Raw genomic sequence first — 23,874 nt, 5'->3', positions numbered from 1 at the left:
CATGAAAACAGTTGTGTCCTTTTTACTGTAGATTGCTTTATCCATTTTATTTTGTTGTTGTTCTGCTGATTCATGTTGAAGGCCCTACCTTTGTATAAATACTATAGTAATTTACTGAATGGGAATTTACCACATTAGTCATTCTGTGAAATGCAAAGAATCATACAAATAGGCGATAATAACAATAAATCAGTGCTGTTCAGATTGTGCACTCTGGGCACCCCCAGAACTGCCTTCCTCTCCCTGCCCCAGCCAGACTTATTTACTTTTATCCCTTTTATATATTGGCCTTCTGAATAAAATCCTCTTTGATCCATCCATAGCATTAATTTTGTTTAAATCCCAGACTAAACGAATTATACGGGTGAGGAAAACATTGGAGAATTTTTTCTTGGGTCCAGATAGCCTCTGATTTCCAAGAGCATCCTGGCGAAGTTGCCTCCAGAACTTCTCTGTTGTCAGGGCAACAACCTCTGGGTGCCAATAAGAAACAAAAAAAGTGGGAGAGAGAGCAGACTCTGGATCGGAGCAACTCGACTTAGCCTGGGTCTGGAATTCTGCTGAAGCAGATTATTAAATTCTATATTGCAGACACTGAGCTGTAGATAGATAGTTTTACATTATTTTTTACTGTCTATTGGGGAGTAAAGTCAGAATTTTAAATAACTTTTAATAGATAAAAACATTTAGAATTCAGAACTAGTAGAATTTCCACTTAAATGTATTTCCTAAGCAAATATTAACTAAGTGTTAAATTTTACAGGTTGAATTTCGTGAATATATCAAAATCGTGCAATTATTTCCCTACTTATAGCACATCTGTAGTTTTTTCTGTATTAAATACAATATTATATAACACTATGATGATAGTTCTACAAATATTTTTATCTGAATTTCTAATATCCTCTTATGTAGTTACATAGACTAAAAAGGACTTGTATATTTGTTAAAGAGCAATTTTTTTGTTTCTAATAATATTGAACTTTTAAAATATTTATTAGAACACCTTAATTTAATCAGAATGTAAAGAAAAATATTATTATCCATGTGTAATATATCTAAGTGATGTAGTCATGTCCTTATGAAATTATTCTACTTTTTATTAAACAAAAGCCTTTCTAATTAATGGTGTAGCTGAACTCTAATACTATTAATGTTGTGAACATTAGTGTTATAAAACTCAATTCTTTTTTTTTCCCAAAAAACTATAAGAACCCACTATGGCTATGTGTAAGCAGCTGTGTTGGACACTGGGATAGAATTTAAGAAAAAACAGAGGGGGGAAATGACATGATTGGAATCTTTGGAATCAGACTCCGGGACCAGGAATTGGCCGGAGAAGCTTTATTGGTGAGTGTTCTTGGGAGACCCACATGCATAGAAGTGAGGAAGGCAGAACTGGTCAGACAGCAGAGTTGGCTGAGCTGCAATGCAGTAGCAGTTGCAGCCTCGGCTAACTCTCTGCAGCTCTCTGGAGCTTGGATGGCCCTTCAGAGTTGTCCCAAATTGAGACAAGGAGGCTGGATCTCTGTATCCCTGCACTCTTAGGCTGCCCCTAGAAACTGATGTAGTCTTGAATGAGGCGGTTCCTGGCTGTCAAGGGCATTTCCCAAAGAGGGAAACAGATGTAACCATTGGCAGCCACTATTCCCAGGAGCAGGGGAATCGGCCCTGGAGGGGGAATCTGGGAGTAGCTCTGCAGTCTCCACCACACATGTCATGGCCTTCACCTTCATGAGGAGCACTCTGTGATGTAAGCAAACACGTGGTTATGAAAAGATGTAATAAGTACCAAATTAAAGTTATACCGAATCTAAGGATTAAATGTTTAAGAAATGTATTAGTTCTGTTAGAGAAGATGGGAACCCTTAGGTAAGACTTCCCAGAGGAAATGACAATGGAATGTGGTCTTTAATAATAACTAGGAGTTTCCCAGGTGAGGAAAGGAGAAAAGGAATAGAGTGTAAAAAACATCAGAAAACAAAAAAGCAGTCTCCTCACGGCTTATTGGTAATTGAGTAAAGAATGGGGTACATAACTCTACCTGGCAGAAAACGTATCTAGAATAGCCTTTGGGCAAGTTTGTGGATAACTTTCCATACCCTGTCCAAAAAATCTACTTTAAGGGAAATGCGAGGATGGCTTTTAAATAACAAAACAAAATGATTTGATTTATATTTTAAAGAACTAGAACTCCACAAATGCAGGAAAAAATGGAATCAGAGTGTAGGGGGTCTAGGAGACATCGAAAAGAGCTAGGAAGAGCAGATAAACTTTTGTGACAATGATTTAGGCCAGGGAGAGTGATGACCTGAAGGGAACAACAATAAGGAACAGGGAAGATACACTATTGGAGGTAGAACTGATAGGCTTTAAAAACCGAGCTTTTGCAAAAAAGACGAGAGAAAGGAAGGATTAAGTGTGGATTCAAAATTTGTGTCTTGGAAAAGTAATACAATGATAGGGTCGTTGTCTAAGATAAGGAATAAAGAAGCAGAAGTAGGTATGAGGAGGAAAAGCAGTGTTTTTTCTTTAAATCAACCTTATTAAGATAAAATTTACATACAATAAAATGTACCCATTTTAAGTATACATGCTTCCAGGATGTTTTTGATAATAATGGAAAGAAGGAAAGACGGAGGCTAGCAGAGGAAGTTTTACTGAGGGAAGATTTATCATCTTTTCTTGCACTGTTTAATTTTTTTAGGAATGTAGTCTTGTTAAACATGTACCACCTAATGGAAGAAATCACAAAACAGATTAATTTTTCCACAACAAACACCCATGGCAGCTACTTTCCTCCCTCCCTGTTTAGACAAAAACTTAGGGACTCTCATGGCTCTTTCCAGATATTGTTAAGTAACACAATCATTTTAAATTCCAAAATATGGAATTTTTGGAATACTGCTTTCTTGAATCAGAAATGAAAAAGTTCTGTCCCTATAATAATCAACATTTCAGTCTTCCTTTTCTGTAAGGCTCTCCCTCTCTTCTAGTTTTGTTCTGCTAAGGCAGGTGTCTGCTTGCAGCCAGGGAAGATTGGGGGTGGAGAGTTGGCTTCCTTTTCTAGCTCACCACGTTCGTCACTTGCCAGCAGCTGTGTCGGGGAGGTGAAAGGGAGAGGAGCACAGAGAAATCCTCACTGGAAGAGCATGAGTGCTCTGTGGGTCCAGGAGATATTCAAGGATCTCTCACCTGCTGTATCAGTTATCTTTTGCTGTGTGAAATATCATATTTAAACTTTGTGGCTTGAAACATAATTTATTACTTCTCATGGTTTTTAGTAAGTTCGGAATTTGAGAGAAACTCTGGTTTAACTTAGGGTCTTTTATAAGGTTGCAGACAGGTGCCTGCTGGGATGCTGTCATATAATAGCTTTACAGGGGCTTCAAGATCCACTTGTAAATTGACTTATGTGACTGGCAGATGAGTGCTAGAAAATTGGTTCTTCTCTATGTGGGTCTCTCAGTGTGGCTACTTGAGTGTCCTCATGACATGGCACCTGGCTTCCCCCAGAGTGAGTAAAAGAAACCAAGGAAGTCAAACTGGCATGCTTGCCATATTCTGTTGGTCACACAGACCAGCTCTGGTTCATTGTGAAAAGGGACTAAACAAATGCATGTTTACAAAAGTGAAAATTATTGAGGGACATTTTGAAAACTGGGTACCACAATTTGTCATGTCTCTCCCACATGCAAAGACATTCACCTCCTCCAGAGGCCCCCTTAAGACTCATCTCATGACATCTTTGCAAAGTCTGAGGTCTTGTCGTATAAATCAGATCCAGGTTCAGATGAGACTCTTCAGGTACAGTTCGTCAAGTACAGCCCCTCAAGTATAGTTCCTCTTGACCTGAAGACATGTGAACACACCCAACATACAACGGTTTGACAGACACAGCAGAACCACTGTAAACTCCCCCATTCAAAAAAAGGGAAAATGTGAGGCACTTAGAAGCCACTTGTCTATAGAAAGTCTAAAAAACAGCAGGGCATATGCTTGAAGGTTCTTAGCTGGGAATCATTTCTACTACTGCGTGGTTTCTCGTTCAGCCTTCTGAGACGCCTTTAGTTCTGCCTTTTGACTCGTTCCTTTTTCTTATGAAATGACCAACGTTTTTGCAGCTGAGCAGTTTTCATCTTGGTTTCTGCCTGTAGAGGGTTGGGAGGTTCATGACCTTCTATTGCTTTTGCACTGTCTCTGAATCTTTTGATCCAAGATGGAGATGTTTCTACTAGTGCAATCTCTTTAAAACTTTGTACATTTCCTGTTTGTCTTATCAGGGCTCACTCCATTAGACAAAAGCCACACTTACAAATCTCTTCAAGATAAACCTTTCTCTACCTTAGACACCCCTATTGAGGCTTCTGAGAGACAATGCCCTGGTGATTCTTAAAAACTCTATTATTTAATGTAAAGGATCTGTGACATATACCCCAAAAACCCTTGGAGAGCTTTTTGTCTGAACAGTTCTCTGAAGTATTAGCTTAGATATATCTGAGGACTTTACCTTTAGACCATACTGTCTTGGCTGTAACCTGGATTTGATCTTACCCAGAAACCACTTAATTTTACAACATTTATTGTCTGGAGAGACTGGGAAGAAACAGAGACTGGGAAGAAACTTGTCTCTCCCCTTTTGCATTTTAGTATAATAAGAAGTCAGGCAGCACCTTTAACCCAACTTGGAAATCTCCTTAGCTAGATTACTAAGTACCCGAGGTACATTTTCTACTTTCCACATTACTACACAACAGTACTGCTAAACTTTCTGCCACTAGATAAAAAAGATCCCTTTTCTCCTAATAACATTTTCCTTGCTTTTTTTTAAAACTATAACTGAAAGCTTCCTCAAAGGCCATCCAGCTTATGCTTATGCAACGGTATCTTTGACGTCTTTTAGTCTTTCAATATCACTCCCCTCATGGTCCATCTAGCATTCACCTGCCACCCGAACCCAAAGCCACACCCACATTTTGTCAGTTTTTAGGTTTTTTTGTTATAGGAGCACCCCATTCCTAGTGTCAAAATCTGGATTGGTTATCCATTGCTGCATAACAAATCAACCCTAATTTAGTGGCTTAAAACCACAGTGATCATCTATCGTGTCTCATGGTTTCCATGGACCAGGAATTCAGGAGTAGCCTGTTCACGCAGTTCTTTCTAGTACTGTAGGGCCTCTCATGAGGTTGCAGTCATGTGTTGGCTAAGGATGGAAGATCCACCTCCAAAATGGCTTACTCACTTAGCTGGCAAATTGCTTTTTCTTTGCATGAGTCTCTCCATGAGACAGCCTTAGTGTCCTCACACCATAGCAGCTGGCTTCTCCCAGAGTGAGCAACCTAAAAGACCAAGGCAGAAGCTCCAGTGCCTTTTATGAACTAGTTTTGAAAGTCCCACACCATAATGTCTGTTATAGTCTATTGGTTGTACAATACTGATCAACGTGGGAGGGGACTAACCAGTGCACGTGGACCAGGAGAAAACGATCATTGGGAGCCATCCTGGACATTAGCTACTGTATCTCTAATTCTCTTAATGTAAACTCTCTTATCTATTTTTGCAGGTCCCTTATTTTTCCTGCAGCCCCTAGGAATGTAAGGATATTTTTAGCTTCTCCCTGCTAAGGCCAGCTTACACCTCTAGTCAGCCCTCTGAGCAGGTCCTTAAATGATGCCATGTGGTACATCTGAGATCCATAAGAAACACTAACACTGCCTTTTCCCTGAGCAGTCTAGGAATTCACCTGATACTAGGACAGCCACTTTTCCTTTGGCTCATCCCCAGCTAGGCAGCCCAAGCAGGTCTTGTCAGGCTCCCGTGGACCCCGTGCTGTAGCGACACATATCCTCTCCATGTCTGAAGGATCCCATTGAAGTCCCTTTAACCAGCCTTGAAATTAGAGCAGGCTCCCTACTCACCTTTCCTTATAGGGAAAGATGTGGGAGGGAACTCATAGCACCCCCAAATCTCTCTCCAAAATCACTTTATCCCAAATATCTTCTGATTCCTGATGCTATTAGGTTCTTCGGGGGAAATTTTGAGAGTTCTCCAATGCAGTGGTTCCCAACCTTTTTGGCACCGGGGACCGGTTTCGTGGAAGAAAATTTTTCAGCAGACCCGGGATGGGTTGGGGGTGGTGGTGGGGAGGGTTCAGGCGGTAACGCGAGTGATGGGGGGATGGGGAGCGTAAAATGTAGCTTTGCTCACTAGCCCGCCGCTCACCTCCTGCTGTGTGGCCCAGTTCCTAACAGGCCGCAGACCGCTATCAGTCTGTGGCCCAGGGGTTGGAGACCCCTGCTCCAATACTTTCTCCTCCAAATACTTTTTGCAAGATCTACTCTTTTTTTCTGTCTCACAACTCACTTTGATATCGAATCTGTCACCTTAGGGTTTAAATCACAACTTCAATTTTATCATCCTATCACAGGGATCTGTGTCCTGAGCTGTGATTATGACTGCCAGGGAACACATTTCCTCTCTGCTGCTGTCTGAGAGATAAGAACACTGAACAAGATGAAACCACAAATTCAAGGTTATGGTGGTACTTTTTTGTCAGTCACTGAAACTGTATTCAGACAGGACTAAAGATAGGTACACACAACCCAAAACTGAATGAGTACCACTCTTCAGTTCCTCGATAGGCCCAGCTAAAGGCAGAGCTTATAACCCCCAAAGGAGGGAAAAATATTTAAAAATGTGTTTTCTTTAAAAACATTAAGTCAGAACACAGGCTGATCAGGTGACATGTTCAAATATTACAAAATAGTTTGTATGTTGACCAACAATTGAGCTGTAGATTAACAAATTTGAACACAATAAAAAAAAACTGATGATGACAGGTTTAAAATGAATACTTGTATTCTTGCAGAGAGAATAAAATGTGTTTAGCAGTTTGCCTAGACTTTCACTTTTTTCTGCTTTGGGGTCTACGTGACATAATTTTTTGTCTATTATGGGGCTTGATTTCTTCTTCTGCTCTAAGTACTGAAGAAACATCCTTCCCATAAGAGTCCATTTCTTGGGAATTGTGTTGGGAAAGAGGTCCAATGCAATGACCAGGGATGGACCCTGCCTGGCCAGGAGTACTGGACATTCAGTTTGGGGCTGAGCTTTAGAAACTTCAGTAGCTTCTTGGGATAAAGAAGGATGGGTTTCAGTGATAAGTACACCTGTTGGGTCTCAAATGGTCAGATCAAGCATGGATGGAGGGAATTAGGTCAGGCTGATTCAGGGGAGTAAAGGAATATATTCTGACTAGGGAGATGCCTGGGCAGCAGGAATAGCCCCCAAGGATACCTGCTTATATTCAGACTCAAGCTGATAGACTATTTTTTAAGCTTTTTGAAGTAATAGGATACTAGATGTAATTTTTTCTTACGAAATGCCTGAAAACTTTCATTAAAATATTGCCATCAAACCAGAAAATAATTATGTGGCAAAAACTAACTAACTAAATTATGTGGCAAAAACTATACATTTAAAGGCAGGAGGCACAAAATTTAAATCATTTCAGTGTTTTTCATTAGTTACATCATGTATTTATTATTTTTTTTACAATTATGCTAGCATATTTCTGAGTTACATAGAATAAACAACATTACTCACTTAACTGGCTTGAAGAGTATTGTCATAGTGAATTGTCCATAATTCCATTTGCTGTATAAATTGCAAGGGACATTACAAGGACATGAGCTATATGCGTCCCTGTGCATCTTTTCAATTCAATTCAAGTTGTTAGTAAGTTACACATATAAGGGAAGTTCTGTTACTCTTTCAGGCTGATGTAGGGCTTTTTTCTTCTTTTAAATATTTCTAAATAAATAAATTTACACGTAGATATATAGATAGATAGATATTTCTCCATGGAAGAATGTTTTCATGTTTTTTAAATTATGTTTCTATATAATGCATTTACAGCATACAAGAACATTCCTTCAACCCAAACAGATATTTTGGAGAAAAATTTTAACACATTTAATATCTTTCTGGAACATAAGTTTGAGTTCCATATGTATTATTTTAAGATATTATTTTTACTCCAAGAGAAGTAAAACTACACTACTAACTTAAAGTTCTATCTAGAGGGACTTCCATGGTGGCACAGTGGTTACGAATCCGCCTGCCAATACAGGGGGCACGGGTTCGAGCCCTGGTCCGGGAAGATCCCACATGCCGCGGAGCAACTAAGCCCGTGCACCACAACTACTGAGCCTGTGCTCTAGAGCCCACGAGTCACAAACTACTGAAGCCCGTTCTCCTAGAGCCCATGCTCTACACAAGAGTAGCCACTACAATGAGAAGCCTGCGCACCACAACGAAGATCCAACACAGCCAAAAATAAATAAATAAAATAAATAAATTCATTAAAAAAATTCTATCTAGAGATAATTATTGTATCTTTCAAAGGACTTTGATGAGAAAATAGTACAGGTAGGCTCTTACAATTACTCGTTATTTTTCTTGGAATGAGGAAATCTTAAACATTGAAAAGAATAATATACAAAAAAAATTAACCCTAATTAAAATAGTGTCCTCATTAAGACCTTGAACAATAAAAAGCATGGTAATTGCTGTATCTTGCTTTTTGTTTTCATGTTTGCTTTGTTTTGGTTCTTTTTTTCTTTCAGAATGCTGCCATCTTCTGGTCAAATTACATATCACTTCATAAACAAAATAAGAGATCCACACTATGAGGCAATTTAGGTTCTATAAATTCACCTTTCATCATTAGGAGTCACCTATTTAAGAATTGTGCCTCCAATGTTCCAAAACCAGAGAACTTTAGGTGACTTTTCAGGAACTTTAAGAAGTTAAATTCACAGAGGATATTTGAGGACTTTCAGTGCTATCAAAAAATGTATATTGCACAGTAAATGCCAATGGAAGTACAGGTAAGGCAAAGTATCTGTAGGGCAGCAGTCCCCAACCTTTTTGGCACCAGGGACCGGTTTCATGCCAGACAATTTTTCCATTGAATGGAGGGGCGGTGGGGGGGTGGGGGGGATATGGTTCAGGCGGTAATGTGAACTATGGGTAGCAATGGGAGTGGCAGATAAAGCTTTGCTAGCTCACCCGCCACTCATCTCCTGCTGTGCAGCACAGTTCCTAACAGGTACCAGTCCACCGCCCAAGGGTCGGGGGCCCCGGCTCTAGGGGATATTTGGTTTTGCAGTGTTTCTGTAAGAATCTATGGCTTAGTATGATTAGGGAATTTTGACATATATTTGCCATTTCCTCTCTACAAACTTTTAATTTTCAAAGTGGTTCCCCTTGAAAGAATCTTTTTATAATATTTTATAAACACCCTTAATAGCCTTCTTACAACAAAGAGGATTCTTGTGGCAGACATCTGTCTTCTTGTCATAGAGTTGTTCATATTTATAACTTCTTTTAGAATGATTCATTAAATGATACATAATTTAAAGGGCTAGATTTGATAAATTACTTTTTGATTACTTCTTATTTCCACTAGTTTTTATTCCTTTTCATTGATTCATTGAACAGAAAGTGGAGTTCTTACCATGTGCCGATCTCTATAGGCACTGAAAATTGAAGGAGAAATAAGATGCCGTCCCTGGACTTAAAAGCATGCAATTTGGTAGATTCTTTTTAGCCAAGTCCTAAAAAATCTCATTCTACCACACTGTCCTTTACTTATCTACCAAAAACGGCTTCATCTACCAAAACCAAAAACTAGTAAATCACAGTGCAAGAGTTCGGAACAACTAAAAGACTCATTAGCTATTGCTTTTTGTCACTGATGGTTTCTACCAGATTTTCTTTTTTTTCTTCCGTGATATTTACAATCTGCTGACACACATAATCCATGCTGAATAGCCATGAAATCAGCCACGGTCATCAATATTTAACAGGTGGAGAACACTGACACAGACCCACTGATCTGAGTCACTTGACAAGAGCTAGGATTAATATTGGCTAAAAAGAGCAGTCTTGTCTTACTTCTGTCATGCGGAAGACTTTTGTAGGTAAAAACAGGCAGTTACTTTGTCAGAGTTTTGGAATGATATCATGAGACAGAATCCTCAAGAAAGATGAAGAGTGTACTGACAACTCTAAATTTCCACTCTCCCTGTGCTAGTTATGAATCCATAAAACAAAGCACTCCTCCCCCTCCCCCACACCTACCTGCTTTATTTCTTAACATTTCTAACTCTATTATCCCCAAATCACACTTTCTATTCTAACTATATTGTCTCTCCTATATTCATAAATTGCCTGATGAGTAGGGTGGTCGTGGGTGGGGAGAAGGGAAAGGAAAGGGTGCTGGGCTTCAGGTCAGGGCGTGACCAGAGGGTCACCCTGTGCCCTCTCAGTGCCAGGTCCCAGGGAGGGCTGCCCCATTAAGGGGGACTTAGAGGCAGGAGGAGCACACATCCTTACTAATCCTCCCAGCCGCACTGGCAGCACCTCACTGTTCTCTGCCTTATTAAAAGAAAGCAGGGAACTGATCACATGCGTTGTTGAATGGTGTATACTGGGTGGTGTGAAAATCCTCCCCATATTCTCTATAACAGAAGGTAGGAGCCACTGCACAGACAGTCAGTGTAATAGTTCACGGGATCAGTTAGTTCCTCACAGTCAGACCATCTCTTCATTCAGAAGACAGAACTAAGACTACAGGGGCACATCTTTCTTCTTTTGGATACTTTTTCTTGGAGTAGTAACTAGAATACAATTTAAACTTTTTCAGATTTCATGCTGGTGAAAAAATCAGGAGAAAATTAGAAAATCTGCAAGACACTCTAACAAGAATCCTAGATATCAATATTTCCTGATATTTTTTAAGTTGACAATATACATATAACACATAATATATATTATAATGATAATATATAAAATATTATATATGTATAATCTCCAGGGCTTTTTTAACCCAAGTTTAATAAATGACTCATAGTTACATGTACATTATGCTCTTCTTTGAATTAGAATGGTAGCCAAGCTTCGAAGTATATAAATGATTTTTTTAATTTTACTCATATGCCTAAAAAAATAGCTGTTGAAATTTCCAATTTAGATAGTAGATTTAAAGAATTAAGGATTGAGCCAGCTTGCCCTTTGGCCTCTTGGGTCAGAGGTTAAGTTGAAGCTTGGATTTGAAATGCTCACTGTGGGGGATCTAAATCCATAACAACTACATGACAATTAACAGAGCATTTCTATTCCACTGAGACCTATTTTATTTTTTTATTTATTTTTTTAAAACATCTTTATTGGAGTGTAATTGCTTTACAGTGATGTGTCACTTTCTGCTGTATAACAAAGTGAATCAGCTATATGTATACATATATCCCCGTATCTCCTCCCTCTTGCGTCTCCCTCCCTCCCACCCTCCCTATCCCACCCCTCTAGGTGGTCACAAAGCACCAAGCTGATCTCCCTGTGCTATGCTGCTGCTTCCCACCAGCTATCTGTTTTACATTTGGTAGTGTATATATGTCAGTGCCATTCTCTCACTTTGCCCCAGCTTACCCATCCCCCTCCCCGTGTCCTCAGGTCCATTCTCTATATCTGCATCTTTATTCCTGTCCTTCCCCTAGGTTCTTCAGAACCTTTTTTTTTTTTTTTTTAGATTCCATATATACGTGTTACCATATGGTATTTGTTTTTCTCTTTCTTACTTCACTCTATATGACAGACTCTAGGTCCATCCACCTCACTACAGATAACTCAATTTCGTTTCTTTTTATGGCTGAGCAATATTCCATTGTATATATGTGCCACATCTTCTTTATCCATTCATCCGTTGATGGACGCTTAGGTTGCTTCCATGTCCTGGCTATTGTAAATAGTGCTGCAGTGAACATTGTGGTACATGACTCTTTGAATTATGGTTTTCTCAGGGTATATGCCCAGTAGTGGGATTGCTGGGTCAAACGGTAGTTCTATTTTTAGTTTTTTAAGGAAACTCCATACTGTTCTCCATAGTGGCTCTATCAATTTACATTCCCACCAACAGTGCAAGAGGGTTCCCTTCTCTGCACACCCTCTCCAGCATTTATTGTTTGTAGATTTTTTTGATGATGGCCATTCTGACTGGTGTGAGGTGATACCTCATTGTAGTTTTGATTTGCATTTCTCTAATGATTAGTGATGTTGAGCATCCTTTCATGTGTTTGTTGGCAATCTGTATATCTTCTTTGGAGAAATGTCTATTTAGGATTGAGTCCTGTTTTAAGAGGCAAATTTTAAATATTAAAAATCACAACTTAAAAGAAGATATAGTTCTTTCATTTATAGCATTTCCACACAAACCTCTTGAGCAGATAATGTCACGTTATAGGTACGTATAATTTGTCCTTCTTTAATGCTTTTTCTATTTTTTTGAATTCTTTTGGAAAATTATTAGATTTAGGTTAAAATTCAATAAAGCACTCCAAACCTGGAAATTATAGTAAATATTTTCATGAACCAGAGCAATACAGATTTATATATGTTCTGTAATGATAATGTATACTATTATAGTATAATAATTATGGTAATTATAAAATTTCCTTTTATATGAATGTACATTTACGCATTTTACCTTTTTTATTATTTATAATAAGCTAGTTTTAAAATACTTTTATTTTAATTAAATAATTTAACTAGCCGCTTCAAAAGGTTATTCATGAAGATTCAGTGATTTATAAAGTAAATTTCTCATCAGAGTGCTTGATGCATAGTAAGCCCTCTACCAATGATAGCTGTTATTATACTTCAGTTTATACAACAGATGTGCTCTTTAAAAGGAGTACATAAAATTATTTTGGCAAATTTACAACTATTTTAAATAGCATGTTTGCATTTTGCCTAAATTCTATGGAAGATTTTTCTGTGAGCTGAATCAAATTCTGGTATTTTCTGTACTAGGGTGGATTAAGGCGACTCACATGTGTGATTTAGAAAGGGAACAAGTAAGCAAACCAACAGTCCATAAAGGACCTGCTTGTCCTACATGTCCTGTCATAAGATGAGGAGCGCTTTATAGCGTCAAGTTCCCAGAAAGATTGGGATATTCCACTACAGGGAAAAGTGAAAGAGGAAGGAACCCTTTCATCATCGGGGAAACCCCACTGCGCACTTTTATATTCAGAATGACACTAATGAATGTGGTCATTATCTGGGAAGCTGAGGATGATGAAAAAGATTAATAATCCAGTCACCCCTCTCTGCATCCATCTTAATAATTGCCATTTGGGTTTCAGTTATAGCCATCTTTGCTGCTTTCTGTAGCTATGCTTCTTCGTTGCTGTTCTCTGAGCCATACCATGGTGGCTGCTGGTATTGGGGGCATCCCAACCATCTTACCTCATTGGGAATATTCTAAAGTATATATATTATAAATTTGAAATGCATATGTTCCTGGAAAATTTGTTTATCTGGCTTCTTAATGGCTTAACACATAGGCTTCTTTCTATATGAGCAAAAATCTTGTGCTGAACAGAATATTAAGAGTTCTGTGTCTTTTAAAATGAAGCATATTGTGTACCTCTATTACTTGCCTGTTTCTATCAATGGTGTGTTCCTTTGTGGTTGAGAAGATGAGGAAATACTTTACCCTTTGGTCAAAATATGACAGAAAGTTCACGAACCGTATTTATCTCATATTTGTAATAATTCAGATGCCAGCAAGTAAGCATCCATTTTATCAATGATGAATAGAGACACTTAAAAAAGGGATTTCTGTGTTAGCGCCTGTGTTGGCACCTCTGAAGAAATGATGTTCTTGTCACACCATCATAGAAGAATTTGTTTGGACATTTCCTTGGAATGGTAGTGAACTGACTACGAATCTTAGAACAATACTGCTGTTTGTGTACAAAATGGTTGTAACAAGCTACCCATGTAAACAATGACTTATACTGATTGCAGTTCTCTCTATAAATGTTTAGTCTTTATTGGCAATTATTAAGGAAAGCATGAGTTTGAACCTTTGACTTGGAATTTTCTGGAGCTTTTAAAATAATGGATGATACAGGTCAGTTCCCTTTAGCCCCATTTTTTTTCAGACATTTAGTATCCTATTTCCCATTATCAAAATCACACATACACACATGTTAGAAGGAAGTAATAAATGGAATGTAAATAGTAAGGAGCTATAACTATTTCCCAATAAGCGCAATCTCAAATCGCAGGTCAAATGAATCATCTCTCAGTCTATCTTAATGCATCTCTTACCTGCCTCCATCACTCCCCAGTGAATGTTTACAAGAGGATTTGGCCCTTGAGAATGAATCATTATAGAACCACAGCTTTTATTTGACCTGTTTATGATGTATTTGCTCAGTAGTGAAGATGCTTTTAAATACCAAATTTACCTTTTGGTTATTTACAGTTTATTTCCTTATTCAGTAATCACTTATTGAGTGCCTACTACGTGCCAAGCATGTGCTAGATACTAAGATAAAACAGACTTCATCAAGGAGCTCACAGTTAAATAGGGAAACACACTAATAAACAACCAATTCTAACTTAGGGGCGGGATACCCAAACTAGTTTTGAGGGAATCAGGGAAAACCGATATGTAGGTGAGTGCTCAAAAGTATTTCTTAAGTATTTAAGGACTGACGGAGCTACCCTGGTGGAGGTGTCAAGAGCCAAGGGAAGAACTTTTCAGGCAAAATGGTCAGTGGGAACCATGGCATGGAGGTGAGAAAGCAGGTGATTCGGTCTGGCCTAAGTGCAGGGCTTTGAGCTCAGAGTGGGAGCTGCAGAGGACGGTTACAGTCAGATCCGAAAGTGTCTCCTACAGCATAGCAAAGATGAGGGGGCTCCGCCAGAGGACACTGGGAGGAAGGGTTGCGCTGGAGGCCATGTGTGCACTTTGGAAAAAATCTCTTTTGCATGGAGATAGAACACATTGGAATAATTCTAGGAAGGGATGTTATTTTAAAGGCTTTTGCGGTGATCCGGGCACACAAAAAATAACTGAAACATGAATGAGGTCATAGGAATGTGGAGGAGGAGGCATGGGTGGGGCCAAGATATACTGAAGAATTGTAATCCGTATAGTAAAGTAATGTATCAGAAGTAAGGCGCAAAGAGGGAGGAAGCAACACCTCTTAATGACTGAGCAACCAGAAAGACGATGATACCCGAGCAGGGAATGTTTTGACATCCATTTCTCCTTCTGAAAACCACCCTCAGTTTTCATTTGAGGATCCTTCTGCAGCATCCAGTTCATGTGGTATGGCAAGGCTACCCCCAAGAGTGCAGCATGTAAGCCAGACCAGAGTCACTAAGCATCCTGCAGTTCTCCTGGCCCGAGGTGTGGGTGAGTGTGTGTGTCTGTGTTGCTGGTGGCTGAGTGAGGGAGGCTGGGCTCCACCTGTCCTAAGCCAATCCCATTAGAGGTTGAATATCATGAATTTTGTGGGACCTACTAGAAAAGAGCCTCTCTCCTTTGCACTGGATTTAGAGTCACAAGAAGCTGAGGCTAGGGCTGCTGTAGCCATCTTGCCACCCCTGAAGGAGAAACTAAGAAGGTAGCCAAAATAGAGAAGGAGAGCTGAGTGAGGGGGCCAGAACAGGCAGGTTTTGTTGACATTGAGCCCTGTTCTCAGCCACACCTGAAGCCAGCCCTACAACTGGACTTCTCAGTTATGCATATCAATGTGCTTAAGGCATTTGCAGGAGAAGGAGTCCTATTGAATACAAATGCCAAGGCCAATTCCTGGGAAGGAATTTAAATATACATGTCTGGAGCTCCAAGAAGGAGAGATCTGCCATAGAATGTTATCTGCAGATAGATGATTTTAAAGGTGAGATAATCACCCAAGTGATGTGAGAAAGGACTGAGAGAAAACCATGGGGAACACCAACATTAGGTCAATCAGTCACTCAACAAACATTTATTGAGCACATGGCAAACTCTACATCAGTGAACAAAAGTGACAAAAATAATAATAATTATTATAAGTCCCTTCCCTTTTTGAGCTGATAGTACACAGGAGGAAAAAAAGCAACAAAAAGGTAAAGTATATTAGTATGTTTAATAATGATATGTTCTCAGGAAAAAGAGAGATAGGCAGAATGGGTGAGATGTGGGCTTTTGGTGATCAGGGTGGGCCTCACTAAGAAGTTAACATTGTTTTTTTTGAGCAAAGATTGGAAGGAAGTGAGAAAGCAGACCATACAGGTTCCTGAGGAAGAACATCTCAGGTGGGGGACCAGCAAGGGCTGAAGGTTGCAGGCAGGAGGACACCAGGTATGCTGAGAAACCAGCAAGTGAGTCAGTGAGCTAGTGCTGAGTGAGCAGGGAGAGGAACCAGGGCATCGGAAGCCTCGTGGGCCATAGTGAGGACTTAGGCTTTGATTCTGAACGAGATGGGAAGCCTGGAGAAGGTTCTGTGTAGAGATGTCACCGGATCTGACTTGGGCTTAAAATGGACCACTCTGGCTGCTGTGCTGAGAATAGCCTGTTTGCACAAGGGAGGAATCAGGGAGGCCGGTTAGAAGGCAAGTGTAACAGTCCAGACAGGAGACGGAGCTGGGCCACGGTAGTAACAATGGTGGTGGCAAAGATGTTCATATTCCAGATATATGTTCAAGGGGGAGAAAACATACTCTGGTGGATTGAATGTCATCTGTAAGAGAAAGAAAGAAGTCAAGGATGTCTTCAGAGTTTCTGCCTGAGCTACTGGAAGAATCAGAGAAGACCCCAGAAGAAAGTGAATTGGAATATCCAAAAAGTTATCAGAGAGCATTGTCGCAGAACACAATAGATTGTTTTGAGAAGGAGGGCATGGTGAATGATTTTAGATGCCTAAGAAAAACCAAGCAAATAAAATAAAGAGTAAAAATTGCCTATTTGATTTATAACAACAACAAAAAAGCAGATTTTTGATAACTTTGGTGAGAAAAATCACTTTTTTTTTTGCCGAAGTCAATGATACCAAACTTACTAGACGATGAAAGAAGATGTGTCTACAGATTGAATAGAAAGAATGAACTTATTTGAAGCTCAACCAAATGCAACAAATCTACTCTGTGCACAGCACGCTGGGAGATGGGGAGAAGTTGAAGACATGATGCCCGCTCTCTAGGTGTTTAGGGACCACAGGCTACATATATGAATATGCACACGCCGTCATACACAGTAAGCATTGTTGGAGAAGGGCCGAGCAGAAAGAGCATTGCTAACATCAGTACCACTTCTCTTTCCTCAAAAAAATTTCTCTTTGTTCTAGAAACTGTGAACCATTTATTTCAACCCTCACCTGCCCTCTGCAAGGGCTGTTTAGCCTGAAAGCTCAGAACATATGTGTTCTGGAGGTGACTCCAGACCACCTAGATTCACCTCCCAGGAATCAACTCAGTACACACATAAGAATGGCTACCATGGAAGGTGCCCCCCACAGCTGATAAAACATTAATATTCTGTAGTAATTTTTTTTCCATGTCAGGAAGAACTGCGTTGCATTTTTCAGTTGGGTAGGGTCCCTCTGTATCAACCTCAGGTCTCTCGTGACTTCCCTGCAGCAAATAAGAACTTGACCTTATTATTGTTTTGCTGCACGAAGGGTAAAGCCAACACTTCAATCAGCCAAAGATGCCCTGACCTTGAAGGAGAAGGGGCCAGGGCTCTGTGGAAAGAAAGACGGGAGGTGGAGAAGGGAAGGAAGAAAAGAACACCACGTGAACTTGGATTTGGTGTCATGGAAAATATACTTCCCGAGGAGACAGACGACGTGGTGTTTAAGGCCCTTTATCACTGTGGGACATTCATCTCTCAGCTCTGAAGTGGGGATCAGAACCTTATCTGAAAACTCCCTATCACTTATTCCAACAAAACAGCTCTGATTTTCTTTTCCACTCTGAGTTAGACATTACTGGAAAAAAAAAATTCAGCTGTTTGGAACACAGTGGTCACTTGAGGCCAGGGTCAAAGATTTGGTCCTTGACTGGACTGATCAGCTTACGCACAGAAAACTGTCCAAAAGCCACATTCAAATCCCACAACATGATTGATAATCGGAGCCAGAAGACAAGAGTATGCTTATTTCTGTAAAATTGCTCTCTCAATTGAAAACCTCCCCAAAGCTCCTGTCCTAATTATATCATGTCATCTTCATTTGCCAATTTAACTCAAAAGAATCTCTCGAAACTCATTTCTATCGTGCCTGCTTTGTACTCGTGCTGGCGGGTAGGCGAAGCACCAAATTCATCCTCAAACAGTCCAATTTGATGAAGGAAAACACACAGAAGGGAAGAATAAACCATAGAATGTTTCACTTCTACAAACAATGTTAACTAAAGATTATGGAGAATCTGATTTTAGGATTTCAAAGGATACAGGAGAGATTCAGTGTGTTGGACTGTAAAGAAAACAAACTCTTCTTCTCAAAAACAAATAAGCACTGTTTTGTTTTGTGCTCTAATAAAGAAACAATATTGTACAAAGAAACAGTTCATGAGAAGCTCTTTGGTAGGTGGAGGCTGCTTTTTCCTTTCCTTCCATCATGCCCCCAATGAGGATTGAGCGATGTGGGCTAACATGTAAGCAGTTCCCCAAAACAGGATGCTGAATGTATTACAGGATCTTTAAGGACAGCGTAAGAGCACTGCCAGCAACTTTCTGTGTCACACATCTCAGCAGGTCAAGGTCTGGATTGGACGGACTGAGTAAGGAATATTCCATATCCTGAGTCATACACATTGCAGGTTGCCCTTCCACATGTAAAAGTCTGATCAGATCTAACCTTGCTGGAGACAGGACTGCAGATGGTTGCAGATGTGAAGGGGAGAGAGGCACAGCAGGCAGGACGAGCGACCAGGACTAAATTGATACCCAACATTTTAAAAAGAGTGAGGGGGCTTCCCCGGTGGTGCAGTGGTTAAGAATCCGCCTGCCAATGCAGAGGACACGGGTTCGAGTCCTGGTCTGGGAAGATCCCACGTGCCACGGAGCAAGTAAGCCCGTGCGCCACAACTACTGAGCCCATCTGCCACAACTACTGAAGCCCACACACCTAGAGCCCATGCTCTGCAACGAGAAGCCACCGCAGTGAGAAGCCTGCACACTGCAACAAAGAGTAGCCCCCGCTCTCCACAACTAGAGAAAGCCCGTGTGCAGCAACGAAGACCCAATGCAGCCAAAAATAAAATAAATAAAATAAAATTAATTTATTTAAAAAATTAAAAAGAGTGAGGGCATTTAAACAGACAGTGAGAGAACAAGGCAGGAGTGCAGAGTCAAAAGGAAAGCACACTGAATTGTATCCCCCCCCCCCCCCCCCCCCCCCGCAATCCTGGTTTTCAGCATTATAAAAGTACGGTAACAGAGCCCCAGGGAGAATAGAGAAAGGAAAGGAAAAATGGCAAAGGTCATGGCTGGGAGAATGAGCAGCAGGAATGGGGGTTGGGGAGAAGGTATTCCGGTGCATGCAAGAAGGGAAGGAAGGAAGTGATGCAGGGCAGCGAAGAATGCAAGAGAGCCCCAGCGATTTCCACAGAAACCTGTGCAGAAGGGGCCGCATGAACACAACGGGACTGATGAGGAGGCTCTTGGAACGAAGGGCAGCCAAATGACCTCTGATCGGAGGTGAATCAGAGACAGTGGTCTGGAAGGAGTGAGGCCCATGCAACTGATTTTCCCCAAGCCCAAGAATGGGTGTACAGTTTCACTGGCATCTTGAGAGAGCACTTGAATGAATAGAAAGAGATACAAGACCCAGTCATGGACCAAAATTCACATCCTCTGCAGTTGAGCCATTTCTACACTTTTTTATTCATTCTCTTCCAGTGTGTGCTCTGAGCTTAGGAGGAGGAACACTGAAATATAAGTCATGGCATCTAGATTCTATCTGCAGCTCTTCAGTTAATTATTTGGGGGGATGTTGTCTGGGCCTCAGTTTATAAATCCTCAAAATGAGGTGTTAGCACTCACACCATCATGGTGTTAACACTCACACACCTCCCAACAGCCCACAAAGAACCTTGCAGAGGCCACAGCCTCCTTGAGGCCGAGGCCACGTCTAGCCTTGATCACCATCGCATAGACCACACTTGGAAAGTGTCAGCATCATAGTAAATGCTCAGTGGGTGTGCGTTAAATGAATTAAATTCGTCACCACCACAATCCATGAAGCAGCTAAAAGCAGAGCTGTCCTGGCTGCAGCAACATGGCACCTCCTACTTCAGCTGCCCTCTGCACCCTGGGGTCCCGGGGGAGAACGCCAGGACTGCAGGAAACGCCCTGTGAACACCACTGGACTGGACATAGAGCCTTCTCCTCTACAAAGCATAACTCTATGGTCCTCGTGCAGCACACGTTGAAGTGTAGAAATTAATCTGGTTTGGCCCACATTCACCTGACTGGAAGATCACTTTTCCCACTTCACCCTCTACTTCAAAGTCTTGGTCTTTAAACCTTCTTGCTGGTACCATTCCCCCCTCCTTCGCAGAAGATGAAAGCATTTTTCCAGACAGGCCTGCTGTGAGTGACTTCATGGAAATGAATATCTTGTGTCCCTAATGTGCCTCTCACACGAGGAACTTCTAGTATTTATTTATTTTTAAGAATAGGGCTGGGAGGTTGACGTTTCCATTAGCAGTTGAGTGATATTTTTTTTAAATAAAAACCCTCCTCCTCGGTGAGACATGCCTCACATTCCCGTCTCCCCACTTCAGGCAGTTATGTGCTACTAAATATGCAATGGAAATGACACATGTCTGGAAACCCAGCAGCAACACCATCTCGAGGCTGCTTGCTCGGTGCTATACAATGAAGGTGCTGTAGGAGGTTAATTGAGGAAGGCAGACTCCCGGACTCTCAAAGCGACATGTGTGGCACCTTATGCATTTGAATCCGATGTACTCCAAGGCGCCTTTTGTTTGAGGGCTGATCACACCTATAGCAGGATGAAGGCACTGACCTTCCAGAGGATCCTGGAAATATCTTAGTGTCTTCAGGTGAACTGAGACCAGTTAGTCCTCCTACAAGGGAGGATAATACACGACCAAAGGGGATGGGTCAGCTCCTCCTACATAACCTTGGGTATCAGCAAGCCACGTGGGACTTGACTGATTGGATTCTGTGGCCCTGTGTGCCCCTAATTCCAAAGGATAGAGGTAATCAGTTTAACTCAAAGTAATTTTCCTCAATTTATGTCAACGAATGTATTCCTACAGGGTACTCTCTTGACCTATGTGAAAGCTAGTAATAGGATAGAGGTTGTGAAATGGAAATTAAAAATGGAATTGGATGGCAAAGGATTATACTAATGGAATGCAGATTGGATTAAATGTAAATTAAGTATCAGAACAGTTGAAGAAAGTGTTGAAAGTCTTTGGGCACTGATTTTTCATCAGTCTCAAACATACCAAGTTTAATCCTCAGCAAAATATGAGGTTAATTAAGCATGAGGGGAAAACTTTTCAATTACCTTTTAACAAGCTCAAAAAAGATTCGTAGACAACAATTAGTTCTTATTGTTTTGATGGTTTACAGGTAAATGAATTAGAAATATGAGACGATTTTTCTTAAAATATACGTGGTTTTATTTAATTAGAGAAAAGGTGTTTAGTTTTGACTGATTTTTGAAAGGTTTGGAAAGAAGTCTTTAGTATGTGATAAATTTAAAAATCACCTAACCCTATGCCAAAAAGGGAATCGATGTAAGCTTAGAGATTTTTATGCCAGTACTTAGGGCCACCAGGCACAAGGGGAGCTAGTAGTGGCATAACCCAGAGACCTGGAAACTTAAAACCAATGCTTGACTTGCAAGGAGGGAAGCAAACTAGGTGGGGCAAATCTGAAGAAAAAGCTGATGGGCTGGCATTCCATGCAGAGTTCAGAGTGTCATCTGAGAATCTGAGTCAGAAACCACTTTATTAGTGTTCTCTGGCTTCCCCTGAGCTCTTGCCTTTTCTCTAAAGCTGGAGGCTAGCCCTATATTATCCAGGATCTGGAAGGAGAGATCTTGGAGGAATTAAAGGAGGATATAAAAGCAAATATGTGAGCAAAATACACACCTGCACATGCATACACATACACACGCACATGCACGCTTCTCCTTGCTAACGCTCATGTTGTAATTAACGAAGAAGCCACTGTAGGAATTTCTTCCAAATTTCAGAGAACTTCTTAGAGTGTAGAAAGAGTTAAGAGAGTATGTACCTTTGTACCTGGTTTCCTTTAGGCGACTCAAGCAAATGCCACACAAGCATACAGCTTTGTTCTTGATTGTTCAAGTCGTTGTTTTGGTGCCAGATACAAAGAGATCCAAACGAAATACAATTTTGCAATCACCAAACCCTAGAAATATTTGAGGTTGCTTGGTGAAGTTAGATCTTGTTGGTACTGCAATGCTATTGGAAAATAAAGTTGTAGGATTCTTTTGCATGGTAGTAGGTTTGTTTGGTTTGGTTTTTGCTTTTGATCTTATGAGGACATACAAAAATAACTAATGTGCTTAGTTTCTACACCATTGTAAAGCAATTCACAGTAATTTATTCTTTGCCTCTCCCATGCCTTTTGTGGAATAGAAAGGGCAATGACTTGGGATAAGAACTAGGTTCAACTTCTGGTTCTGTCACCAGCTTCATGATCTTGAACTAATTTCTTATCTGAGCTTCAAGCCTATTTATCCATAAAATAGGGATAGTTGTACGTTCTCATGGTTACCATGAAGTTTAACGGAAAGTGTAGATGTAAATGCTTAGCATTCGTTTATCCAATGACACCTATTAGGTCCTCACAAGGTGCGTGCTATGGGTCTACAGTGCAGAACCAGACAAAGCAAAGACTCTGCCCTTAGGAAACACATATTCAAGTGCGAGACAGATAACAAACTACAAAGAAATCCAAAGTCGGATACTTACAGGTTAGCTCCATGGGCTCTCATTCATAGATCTTAACAGAATTAGGAATTTGCAATGACTTATGAGAGTGTATGAGTCATGTTTCTATCCCCTACTAAAGTGTAGGCTCCTGGTGGTAGAGACCAACTACTGTATGCCATTAGCATGCACAGAATAGGCAGATATGCATAATTCCAGAAAAAAGGAATGACTGCATTGTGATAAGGGGAAAAAGTTGAAAAAAAATAGAGGTAAGAGGGAGTAAATCTTTTGGTAGGATAGTCTAGAAAGGCCTCTCTAGGATGCTGTACTACTCGAATGATGAGAAGAAGCCAGCCATGTGGATGAAAAGAGCCAAAAGAGGAGAGGTCTAGGTAGGAAATATCCAGAGCAAAGGCCCTGAGACAGGAAAGTGTGTGGAATGCTTGGGGAATGGGAAGGGGCCGGCAGTGAGTTCACACAGGGCCCGCAGACTATGGTAATTTTGAGTTTTATTCTAAACGTAATGTAAATTCCTTTCCCTCTTCCACACCTCCCCTTGTTTATAGTTTTGTTTTAGTAAGAAGATTAACATACATTTAAAAAATAGGCAACAATACTAGAGGACAGATAATTAATCATGGATTATGAGAAACAGAGGTGCCTGTTCAAAAATGGAAGAGTTGTGAGGTAATGCATCCAGGAAAGGTGAACCTGTATGTTTACCTCTCACCTAAGGCTTAGCCTTGAGATGATTGCATTATCAGGTGCTTGGCTCCCACTTTAGAGAGTACCCAGAAATCTGACTGCACCAAGACAAGTGTTCTAATTTCACACTTTGGTGCCTCCACTCTGGAGGATGTCGAGGAAATTTTTCCAAGCCAGAGTATTTACAATGCCCCCGAACACAGACTGTTTCTCCAGTTTTACTGGTTAACTTCCAGCAAGTCGTTGAATCTTCACTGCTCAGCTTCTACATCCTTTAGTGTCACTGAGTTCATCTTCCCTGCAAATTTTATCCTCAGCTTCTAGATTGATTCCGCAGGCTAGATGAACTTAGTTTGTGCTAATTCATCTTTGCCTTGT

The 23,874-nt window shown here is 40.5% G+C and overlaps 1 protein-coding gene across 5 annotated transcripts in view; it reads left to right on the top strand.

Moving 5' to 3' along the window:
- Window positions 1-23,874, top strand: part of DLC1 (DLC1 Rho GTPase activating protein) — a 401,507-nt gene that overhangs the window by 113,038 nt on the left and 264,595 nt on the right. The window lies entirely within an intron of this gene.

Source organism: Lagenorhynchus albirostris, chromosome 21, assembly GCF_949774975.1.
Source record: "Lagenorhynchus albirostris chromosome 21, mLagAlb1.1, whole genome shotgun sequence".
NCBI classification, from domain to species: domain Eukaryota; kingdom Metazoa; phylum Chordata; class Mammalia; order Artiodactyla; family Delphinidae; genus Lagenorhynchus; species Lagenorhynchus albirostris.
Note: the sequence above shows the minus strand (reverse complement) of the source record. Positions and strands in the feature narration are given on the sequence as shown.